The sequence below is a fragment of the Ovis canadensis genome, chromosome 14 (genome assembly GCF_042477335.2).
Source record: "Ovis canadensis isolate MfBH-ARS-UI-01 breed Bighorn chromosome 14, ARS-UI_OviCan_v2, whole genome shotgun sequence".
Taxonomy (NCBI): domain Eukaryota; kingdom Metazoa; phylum Chordata; class Mammalia; order Artiodactyla; family Bovidae; genus Ovis; species Ovis canadensis.
This window is the reverse complement of record NC_091258.1, coordinates 59,796,715-59,808,247: the sequence shown is the minus strand read 5'-3', so window position 1 is coordinate 59,808,247 and position 11,533 is coordinate 59,796,715. Positions and strand designations below refer to the sequence as shown.

General features: G+C 41.1%; 1 protein-coding gene and 1 long non-coding RNA gene across 13 annotated transcripts in view; one reads left to right on the top strand and one right to left on the bottom strand.

Annotated features, from left to right (window-relative positions):
• Positions 1-11,533, top strand: part of ZNF565 (zinc finger protein 565) — a 49,102-nt gene that overhangs the window by 1,367 nt on the left and 36,202 nt on the right. For 5 of the 12 annotated variants that reach the window (XM_069550535.1, XM_069550527.1, XM_069550525.1 and 2 more), the window contains exons 2-3: positions 8,250-8,342; positions 8,930-9,020. The exons of 2 other annotated variants lie outside the window; for them this stretch is intronic. The gene's annotated coding sequence lies outside the window, so the exon portion shown is untranslated. The remainder of the gene's footprint in view (positions 1-8,249; positions 8,343-8,929; positions 9,021-11,533) is intronic. 5 more of the 12 variants (XM_069550536.1, XM_069550526.1, XM_069550533.1 and 2 more) reach the window with 1 other exon arrangement.
• Positions 458-1,555, bottom strand: LOC138418831 (uncharacterized). The gene is made up of 2 exons (XR_011248741.1): positions 1,357-1,555; positions 458-906 (listed from the first exon to the last, which is right to left on the bottom strand). It is a non-coding gene; the product is annotated as an uncharacterized lncRNA (long non-coding RNA).

Genomic DNA, 11,533 nt, shown 5'->3' with positions numbered 1-11,533 from the left:
CTGGAATTAAGTCTTGGTTTGTTGTTATGGGACACATGACTCCATTTTAGGCTTTTTTTTTTTTTAACACGTGCTTTCCTTTTCTTCTGAAACTTCTTGCCTAACAAAGCCCCACACCACCATTCACCTCCAAGTGAACTGGAGTCCTGTATTTGCCATTGGAGTCAATTACTGAGTGCCATGAAGGTAAACTGAAAGGCCCACACTTTCCATATTCCCTGCACACCTAGTGTTCATCTAAATGTTTTAAACTTTTCATTTTAAATACTAAAAAATAAAAATAAATACTTAAAACTGTTGCAAAAATAGAATTCCCAAATACTCTTAACCCAGCTTCTCTATCAAAACCAGGAGATTAACAGATACACTAATAGATACTGATATTGTTGTTGTTTTTTTACCGGATGCAAGCTTGCTCTGCTCACCACAGGGAGGTCAATGAATCCAGGAGACGAGGTGCTGAGGCAAGGAAGAGACTTTAATCAGGGAGCAGACCAGCCGAGAAGATGGCAAGCTAGCGCCTCAAAATAACCATCTTATTGGGGTCTGGATGCCAGGTTCTTTTATAGATCAGAGAGAAAGAAGCGATGAGGAACTAAAGTCCAAAGACAGAATAGAAACGAGATGCAGGGGGGAAGTAAACTGAAAGGGTCTTCAGTCTTGCAAAACATCTCCAAGGGAATGTTCAGCCTTCAGAAGTGAAAGTGAAGTCACTCACTCATGTCCGACTCTTTGTGACCCGTGAACTGTAGCCCACCAAGCTCCTCCGTCCATGGGATTCTCCAGGCAAGAATACGGGAGTGGGTTGCCATTTCCTTCTCCAGGGGATCTTTCCCACCCAGGGCTCGAACCTAGGTCTCCCACATTGCAGGCAGACGCTTTAACCTCTGCACCACCAGGGAAGCCCTTAAATACAAGAATACAGTCTCTCAGAAAACCTCCTATAGAGACACAGAACTTAAGATCCAAGTACTGACGTCAAAGATTTCAAGGGAGGAAAGGAAGCCAGGTTGAAAGAAGGGGGAGGAGGCGGGAGAGGGCGAAAGGGGTGGCCTTACAGTCGTCTCCTGCCACCTACAGATACTCAGGCCTCATGGGACTTTTCCCTGGGCCTCCAGAGAAGGGAGGCCTGGAACTTGGCCCTACCAGAAATCAGACCAGACCAGAACCAGAATTCCAGTTCTCTGCCAAGAGGGGGTGATCAGTCTCCAATCCTCAGCTCAGGCTGAGGGCCCTTCGACCAGATTCCTGCGTCCAAGACCAGGGGACTAGAAAAATGGAAAAGGACAGGAAGGGTTAAGGGGAGGAAAGAGAGAGGGAAGCGGAGAGAGGTCAATAAAGTTTCTTGTTCCTTACCCAGTCGGGGCACTCTGGCCAGTTGTCCACGTCAGGAGGAGACCAGGGACAAAAGGGTCCCAGTTGTGGCCGCTGGGTCTGGTCCATTGGCAGGCAAGGTGGCCCCTGAGTACCCCGAGTGGTCAGGATGTCAGTCTCAGCAAAGAAGAATCCCACCAGAGTCGCCATTTGTTGCAGGAAGGAGGACCCCTTCCAGGGCCTGAAAATGGGCTCTTGTTTAACACTCGGAAATGAATTGTCCGAGCAGAAATAAATTGTCCAAGGAGACACATGCTGACAAAGCAAGAGACTTTATTGGGAAAGTGCACCTGGGTGGAGAGCAGTAGGGTAAGGGAACCCAGGAGAATGTGTTAATCTCTTCTATTCACAGGTGGGCAGGGACAAACTATCTCTGTCAGCTGAACAAAGGCACTTTAGTTTACAGTCAAGCAGAGGGGCAGGGTCCTCCAGGCAAGCCATTGAGTATGATTATAATAATAAAAACAAGTCAAAGAAACAGTTTCCAACATGAAGTCAGAATTGGCTTCCTCCCTGCAACAGTTGTTGTTCGGTTGCCCAGTCATGTCCGACTCTTTGTGACCCCATGGACTGCAACATGCCAGGCCTCCTAGTCCCTCACCATCTCCCAGAGTTTGCCCAAGTTCATGTTCAGTTATAGTTAGTTAGTTAAGTAGCTCAGTCGTGTACGACTCTTAGCGACCCGTGGATTGTGGGGCTCCCTCCTCCATGGGAGCTACCAGGCTCCTCCCTCCATGGGATTCTCCAGGCAAGAATACTGGAGTGGGTTGCCATTTCCTTCTCCAGGGGATCTTCCCAACCCAGGGATGGAACCTGGATCTCCCACATTGCAGGCAGACTCTTTAACTTCTGAGCCAAGAGTTAACAACTAATCTACAACTTTTGCTCAGATTTCATCAATGTGGCTTAACTGTTCTGTTTCTGGGCAAGGATCCAATCCAGGATCATATGTTATAGTTAAGTTGGTAACTCTCCTTAATCTTCTCTTTTAATTGTATTGTATTATTTTTATTATTTAAAAGATTTTTTGCTGCACTGCATAGCACATGGGACCTTAGACTAGGGATCAAATCCCTTGTATTGGACACATGCAGTCTTAATGACTGGACTGTGGGGGTGGGGGTGAGTTACTTACTAGGGCTTCGCAGGTGGCTCAGATGGTAAAGTGTCTACCTGCAATGTGGGAAACCTGGGTTCAATCCCTGGGTTCGGAAGATCCCCTGGAGAAGGAAATGGCAACACACTCCAATACCTTTGCCTGGAAAATCCAGTGGACAGAGGAGCCCTGTAGGCTACAGTCCATGGGGTTGCAGTGTCAGACATGACTTAGTCTTTCATGACCTTGACACTTTTGAAGAGAACTGGCAATTTATTTTGTAAATTCTGCAATGTAGAATTTACAGCCTCAATTTGAAGTTGTCTGACACTTTCTCATAATTAAATTCAGAGTATGCAGTTGAGGCAAAATGAAAGTCACTCAGTCGTGAAAGTCGCTCCATCGTGTCCAACTCTTTGTGACCCCATGGACTGTACAGTCTCTGGAATTCTCCAGAACAGAATAGTGGAGTGGGTAGCCGCCATTCTCTTCTCCAGGGGATCTTCCCAACCCAGGGATCAAGCCCAGGTCTCCTGCATTGCAGGCAGATTCTTTACCAACTGAGCCACCAGGAAAGCTCTATTGGGAGACATAAGATCAATTTGTCTCATTATTAGCAATGTTAACTTTAATTTGCCAGGTTTCTTCACTGCAAAGTCATTCTTTTTTAAATTACAATTAATGTGTCTTATGGAGAATTGCTTTTTAGTCTATATGCTGTTTCTTATCCCACTTTAACCTACTACATCAATTGGTAATTCTTGCCTGAAAATTTATTACCTGGTATTTTCCAAATGCTTTTTTTTTCAGATTCTGTTATTCATTCTATATTTATTCATTATAATTTTGTTAGAAATAAAATTTCCTTCTCCCCATTTAACTTACCAACTCTCTGGATTTCAGTACTGTAGGTTATAATCTATTACTATCACTATTTTATTGCTGAATTATCCCAAATTTGACCACTGGAAAATCCTTTGGATTGGCTTCTGTATCCTTTCAGTGTGTCCGCTTGATGTATTTATTTTTAGTATTTCCTTATTTTCCTGCACTACAAGATGTTCCAAGTTGATACTGTACCTTCCCAGCCCCAATCCTGAAATCAGCAAATTTCTGAGGGATCTCTGGCTCCTTTTATGTGAAAATTATACTTAGAAACCAGGATTAGATGTACTCATTGCAAATGGGATGCTCTTGCTTCTTGACTTTCTCAGATATGAAATACATGTATTTGTACTCACATATCTGTATTTGTCTTTATGAAGTGACTTAGCAGCAGCAGCAGCATACTTATATAGATAATCCATGATTTCATATGCTCTCTCCAGTTCAGTACCACAGCACTTCTAGCCTTCTCCATTTCCTTTTCTGGAATTCCTTTCTCTGACAGTAAAAAAAACTTGGCTTTCATTAACTACATATATTTATTTATTTTCTCAGTCTTAAGTAGAAAGTAGTTAAAGAATTGCTAACCCATATCCCCAAACCTCATACAGTACTTTTTGTACTTAGTCTTACAGTCCATAGTAAAAATATAGCTGTTATTTATTCACTAAGTCTTGTCCAGCTTCTGTCCATGGTATTTCCCAGGCAAGAATACTGGAGTGGGTTGCCATTTTCTTCTCTGGGGGATCGTCCCGACTCAGGAATCGAACCCACGTCTCCTGCATTGGCAGGTAGCTTCTTTACCACTGAGCTACCAGGGAAATCTCCCAAAATACAGTACCTAACCCCCAAAATGAATAAAAATAGTTTTCCCTGTACCTTTCTACATTACTCATTTGTTATATACCTGAGTTCATTTGATACTGTATTTTATTTGGGGTTCTCAAACACACATCACACATCTTGGTTGATTTTAATTATTTTTTGAGTATGTGAAACTTTAACATATTGTGAAAGACAGAATTAGATCAAAAGGTCTACTCAGTTATTCCTCCATCATTCCATCTCTTCTAATTCCATTCTCCCATTCTTTCCACACTGTTCCCAGTCACCCATTGTAGGTAACCAACCAATCTCAGTTTGTTGGGGGTTTAATGGTTTAATATACATAACATAAAATTTTCATTTTAATTCTGCTGTTCAGTAACATTAAGTGCATTTACATTGTACATATATACCACATTATGTTTATTGGTTTATCTATCCATGAGCGCTTAGGGAACTAACGTCTTTTCACTTTTGTGAATAATGCTGCTGTGAACATGGGTTTACAATTATCTGTTCAGGTCCCTGCTTTTCCTTCTTTTGGTTATATATACAGAAGTTGAATTGCTGGATCACATAGTATGTTTATTATTTTGAGGAATCACCATACCATTTTCTAAAAGAGCTGCATTGTTTTATTAATACATTCCCACTGGCAGTGCACAAGGGTTCTGATATCTCTACATCCTTGCCAGTGCCTGTTTCTTTCTGACTTTTCTTTTTTTTTAAAATAATACCCATCCTAATGAGTGTGAAGTGGTATCTCATTATGGTTTTGATTTTTGTGAATTGTCCATCTCTTTTTCCTGTTTACTTTCATGGTGCTTTTTTGGTTTGTTTGTTTGTTTGGGGATTTTTTTATGCTTTGTCACATGTTTAAGAATTCTTTACACATAGGAATATTAATTCCTCATCTGTGATGTATGATGCAAATGTTCAATATTTTCTCCCTGTTTGACAGCTGTCTTTTGACTTTGCTTCCCTGGTGGCTCAGCAGTAAAGAAGCTGTCTGCAATGCAGGAAACCCGGTTCTGTCCCTCGGTCAGGAAGATCCTCTGGAGAAGGGAATGGCAACCCACTCCAGTATTCTGGCCTGGGAAATCCCATGGACAGAAGAGCCTGGCCAGCTACAGTCCAAGGGGTTGAAGAGTTGGATACTACTGAGTGACTAACACACACTTTTGACTCTGTTTATGTTATTTTTTTTCCATTGAATGTTTTTATTTTTATATAGTCAAATTACCAGTAATTTCCTTTATTGCTTCTAGATTTTGAAAGCCTTTCTTGATCTCAGAATTAAAGGAGAATTTACATGTGTTATCTTCTAATAATTGTAGGGTTTCATCTTTTACATCAAGAACCCTGATCCATTTGGAGTTTAATCTTGGGGTATGGATTTAATTTTGTATTTTCTAAAGGGCTCTATAGTTAGCACCATTTATTAAAAATTTTCTTTGCTCCAGTGATTCGAAATGTGATCTCTGTCATATACTAAATGTCCATATATACTTGGTTCTCTTTGTAGGCCTTTGGGTCTCTTCCCCTGGTTTGTCTGTTTATGAACTACTGCCATACTTTTTTTAATTAAAGAGGCTTTATGGTACATTTTAATATCTAGTACAGTTACTTTCCTGATGTTCATTTTTTTACTGTCAAATTGTTCTGTTTCTCTTTTATACCATCTCTGCAGCAAAGAGTTCTGTTGGCATAGACCTACATCTCTCTTTTTTTGATAGATCATATGATAATTCTATTTTTATTTATTTATTTTAAGTTAACTTTTATTGGAATATAGTTGCTTTACAATGTGTTAGTTGTACAGCAAAATGAATCAGCCATACATACACATATATCCTCTCCCATTTGGACTTTTTATCATGAATTCCTTTGGGTCAGACATTAGACATTTATTAAGAATTGCAAATATGCAAAATCCTAATCTAGAACACAGGGAGATAAAATACTTTTAAAAAGTGAGTCTCTATTTTTAAATTACAGATAATGTAATATGGGAGATAAAACTGGTATACAAATGTCCAAAGCAAAGGATGATAAAGGGCACTAGTTCACTCTGCTATTACACTGTGTGAATTCTTAGGAGGAAGATATTTGTATGACCAGAGAGCAGTCATTGTCATGTCATCATATCTAAGTCAAACTGATCCCATAAGAACTCTGAGGAGGTGAATTGAGTCACCTGTATTTCCTGCAATTTTCATTCTAATCTTCAGAAATCCAAAATATGACAAGTGGAGCAAGGTGCCTCTATAGCTGTTCAGAGAACCCTGAGGCCAATAGGGCAGGTTACAAAAACATCATAAACCCATCTGGCAAGAAGAGCTGAAAGGAAGCATCACTTATACACAGGACTTGGCCTCAGTGACTTTTAGTTCTTTTCCAGCCTCATAAATGTAGTTACGAAATCAAGAAGTTTGCAACTATTGGGAACTGACCAAGTAAAAATAACAAAAGCCATTCTGTGAAAGAGAACTGCTTTTGAATATCCTGAGCTATTGTTTCATGTTCAAAGGAAGATTCTTAGGAAAGTACTTTCTTTTTCATCTGCTACTTGTCAGAGAAGGCGATGGCACCCCACTCCAGTACTCTTGCCTGGAAAATCCCATGGATGGAGGAGCCTGGTAGGCTGTAGTCCATGGGGTCTCGAAGAGTTAGACACGACTGAGCGACTTCACTTTCACTGTTTACTTTCATCCTTTAGAGAAGGAAATGGCAACCCACTCCAGTGTTCTTGCCTGGAGAATCCCAGGGACGGGGGAGTGTAGGTTATATTTAAAAATTAATGCGTGGTTATTGAAAAAATACACTTAAGTAAAACTAAGAAAATTGAAGAACACAACCCAGAAATAACCAAAGTAATCTGTAAGGATAAAAATTTCCAGAGGGACTTCTACTGGCTGTCTAGTAGTTAAGATTCCACACTTCTAGTGCCTCCACTGCAAGGGGTGCAGGTTTGATCCCTGGTCAAGGAACTAAGATCGCACATGCCTCACATGGCATAGCCAAAAAACAAAACACACAAAACTTCCCAGATGTGTTCAATCTGGTTTTTCTATCTGGTCTACTTTGATATATATATGTATTTTACAAACGAGACCACATGATGCCCAGTTGTTTTGTAATCTTTTATTTCACTAGCCATATCTTGAATATTTTCTATGTTATGAACTACTTCATCACTACTAAATTTGTGAGTACTCAGCATTACCATTTTATAGAAATCTTTCACTTATTTAATATGCTGTTGTCTGACTCAGAATCTTGACCATTGCCCAAGAATGTATATACCTCTCAGTGTGTAGATTTTGGGTTGATTTTAGACTGGAAAAATTTATATTTATGTCCATAAAGCTCAATACATATAAAAATATGACATACAGGGAAAGTTTCAAGTTACATCAGAAATTCACTTAGTAAAATATCAGTGTCACATGAGTATTTTGACAGAGGTATAAACTGGCTTGTCAACAAAAGGAATAACTAGTTGTCAATAGCCATAATAATCAGTGATCAGGAAGTGATGTTTTAAGAAATTTTCATCTTAATACAGTAGCTTCTTATTTATATGTAGGGTTTTTTGTGCTTAATTATGTTTAGAAATTATTGGGGGCCTTTGTGTTAAAATGTGGTACGTTTTATTTTTCCAAATTTTAAATATTGGGAAAGATGCTCCTAGTTAGAGTTTTTACTCAGGATGATTGCTTTTTCAGGAATAGGTTACTGATGTTAAGGTGACAACACCTATATAGATCTACTCATGACTGGCAACGTCTCCCACTACCCCTACCCACTACCCCTACCCCAATCCAGTCCAGTATCCTTGCCTGGGAAATCCCACAGATAGAGGAGCCTGGCTGACTAGTGTCCATGGGGTGGCAGAGTCACGACTTGGCGACTAAACAACAGCTACAGGGGACTGGAAAATGTCATCTGTGTGCCCAAAAGAGAGGAAAACTGGATGCTTGAAAAACTGGATAATGGTGAAACTTTAGTAATTAAATTAGTAAGGTCTACCACACTGGCTAAGACCCATTTCTTTTTCTGTGTATAGCAAATTGCTTCTGGATATTAGGTGTGAATTCTTTTTAGAACAAGGAAGACATCCTGGGCTGTGGAGAGAGACTGACAAAAGGCCTGTGCCTAGGTGAGTGAGTATGTGCGTGGTCACTTCAGTCGTGTCCGACTCTTTGCAACCCTAGGGACTGTAGCCAACCAGGCTCCTCTTTCCATGGGGATTTTTCAGGCAAGAATACTGCCATCGGTTGCCATGTTCTCCACCAGGGGATCTTCCTGACCCAGGGATTGAATCCTCCTGCTTATGCATCCTTTACCTGCTTATGCATTTTCTTTACCACTACCACCACCTGGGAAGCCCAGGTGAGTGAGGAGATGCAGACAACAGGAAGCCTTTTATATGAAAGCTTACGTCCTCTGTGGGAACCAGGAGCTCTAAGTCAGTCCCTCAGTGGCTCTAGAACTACATAGATTAAGCTCCTTCAGTATACAAGTTCCCAAAGGCACTTCACTCATCTCATAGTTTATACATACTTTAGGTCTTCTGGATCTCTCTTCCATGTCTCTGTCCTTTATCTTCAGAATTCATCTTATCTTCAGGTCTTCTACCTTTTTTATTCCTTCCTTTCACTCTTCGGTAGGCAGTCTTATTTAGTATCAGAGCTTTAAATATCAACTGAACATCAGTAACTTCCAGTTTCATATTCTTGCATTTAGATTTTCTCTGAACTCCAAGATCAAACAGCTAATGGACATTTGACATTTCCACTCGGATGTATAATAATCATCTCAAGGATTGACGTAAAAGGTAAAACAGAACCCGTAATTGGTCCAGCCAAACCCGCTTCTGTCATAGTCCATTGTGTTAAAAAATGGCAACTTCATGAGAATTCCTTGGTGGTTCAGTCGTTAAGCCTTGGGCTTTCACTGCTGTGGGCCTGGATTCAATCCCTGGTTGGAGAACTAAGATTCTCACAAGTCACATGGTGCAGTCAAAAAAAGGGCAACTTTATACTTCTAGTTGCTCAAGCTAAAAACCTTAGCATCTTCTTGGCTTCTTCTTTTTTTTTTTAATACCTAAAGTCAGCAAATCCTGTCAACTCTTCCTACAGAAAATATCCAGATTTTGATCAGTTCTCATCACCTCCCCTGCAACCATACCACCCTAACACAAGCCCTTCATCCCTTGCCAGGATTACTGCAGTAACCTTTTCACTGGTCTCCCTGCTTTGGCAACCTCGCACACACACCCAACCCCCTTCCCCCGTCGTCTTAGTCCATTTTTCCATGAATGATCCCTTTTTAAAATATATACATATATATTTATTTACTTATTTATTTATTTATCTGGCTTCTCTGGGTCTTAGTTGTGGCATGTGGGATATAGTTCCCTGACCAGGAATCGAACCAGGCCTCCTGCATTGGGAGCCTGGAGTCTTGGCCACTGGACCACCAGGGAAGTCCTGAGTGATCCTTTTAAATGAAAATTAGATTATGTCAGTCCTTGGCTTAAAATGTTTCAGTGGCTTCCTGTCTTTACTCAAGAATAAAAATCAAAGTTCTTACAATGGCCTATAAGCCCCATGTGATCCAAGTTCCATCTTTCTCTCTGGCCCTCTCCTTCTCACTCACCCCATTCCAGCCACTCTAGTCTCCTTCCTCTTTGTTGTCAGAGAAACCTGCTCTTGTCTTGAGGCCTTTGCATTTGTTTTTCCCTCTGCTAGTACTGCACTTCCCCTAGATATCTGCGTACCACGTGTCATCTTCCCAGTGAAATGCGTCCTCGGGCTGCCCTTCATTCCCCCAACGCTCCCTGTCTCTCCTTAACTGTTTTATTTCCCTCCACAGAACTTTGACCTCTTTACATATAAACAGGAATATCAATGTCAGTGTATCAATATTTGTTACTTTTTCCATTAGAACCTGAGATCCATGGGAGAGGGGCTAGATTTATCTTCCTTACATGTAGAACCATGCCAACTGAGGTAGGAACTCAGTAGATAGGAAAGAATTCCTGACTCCTTTTTCTCTCTCTGCGTTCATATTCAATCAGATGCCAGAGCCTGTTGATTTTACTTCTCCAACATCTTGAATTCATCCCCTTCCTGTTTCCGCTGTCACCGTCTTGGGTCAGACCCTTTGGGAAAGGACAATCACCTTTCAGCAGATCTCCCTGACTCCAGTTTTACTCCTCTCCACGAAAATAATCTGGCCATATTGGCCCTATCACTTCCTTCTTTAAGTTCTTCAGTGGCCTTCCATTAATTTCTGGTGAAAACCAAACTTTTATATATTTGATCAGTACTCATTGGTCACCTTTACCCTTCAGTCACTGTGGCAGGTGCCATTCACAGTGATGTTGAGACCTGTCCTCATAGTTAATGTTGTAAGCATTATCTACATGCATTATGTAGCGCATGCACGCTCAGTCACTTTGGTTGTGTCCAGTTCTTTGCGACACTATGGACAGTAGCCCACCAGGCTCCTCTGTCCATGGAAGTTCTCCAGGCAAGAATACTGGAGCAGGTTGCCATTTCCTACTCTAGGGGGTCTTCCTGACCCAGGGATTGAACTTAGGTCTTTTGCAACTCCTGCATTGTAGGGAGATTCTTGACCGCTAAGCCATCTTCCTCTAGATTCTAGAATTAATTAAATTTAAATTCAGATTAACTAAAATTAAATTAAGAACTCAGTTCCTGGGTCAGATGAGCCACACTGCAAAGGCTTAGTTTGCCACATGTGGCTATTGGCTGTGTTATTGACAGAACAAGATGTGTAGATTTCCCCCATCACAAAGGTTCTATAAGACAGCACTGGTCTGAACTCTGCCCCAAACTATACAAGTTATTCCCAGTATTCTCTACTCTCCAAACACACCATCTACATTTGGTCCACTATATTTTGCCACTACTCTTCACTCTGCTCAGAGTGCTCTTCTGTCCCTTTCCATGTGTGTGCCCTCAATCATGACCAACTCTGTGTCACTCCATGGATTGGAGCCCAGTGGGCTCCCCTGTCCATGGCATTTCCAGGAAAGACTACTGGAGTGGGTTGCCATCTCCTTCTCCAGAGGATCTTCCCAACCCAGGGATTGAACCCATGTCTCCTGCTTGGCAGGTGGATTCTTTACCACTGAGCCACCGTCTGTCCTTTTTTTCTCTATTAAATTATCTGATTTTCAGGCCCCAGATCACATTCTGACATCTTCTTGACATCACCCCCCAATGATTTAGTCTTCCTTCTGACTCTCCTCACCATAGTAAGCTCTTTGCCTCTCTAATTAGAACCAGCCTCTTAAAAAAAAAAAAAACAGCCTGAATT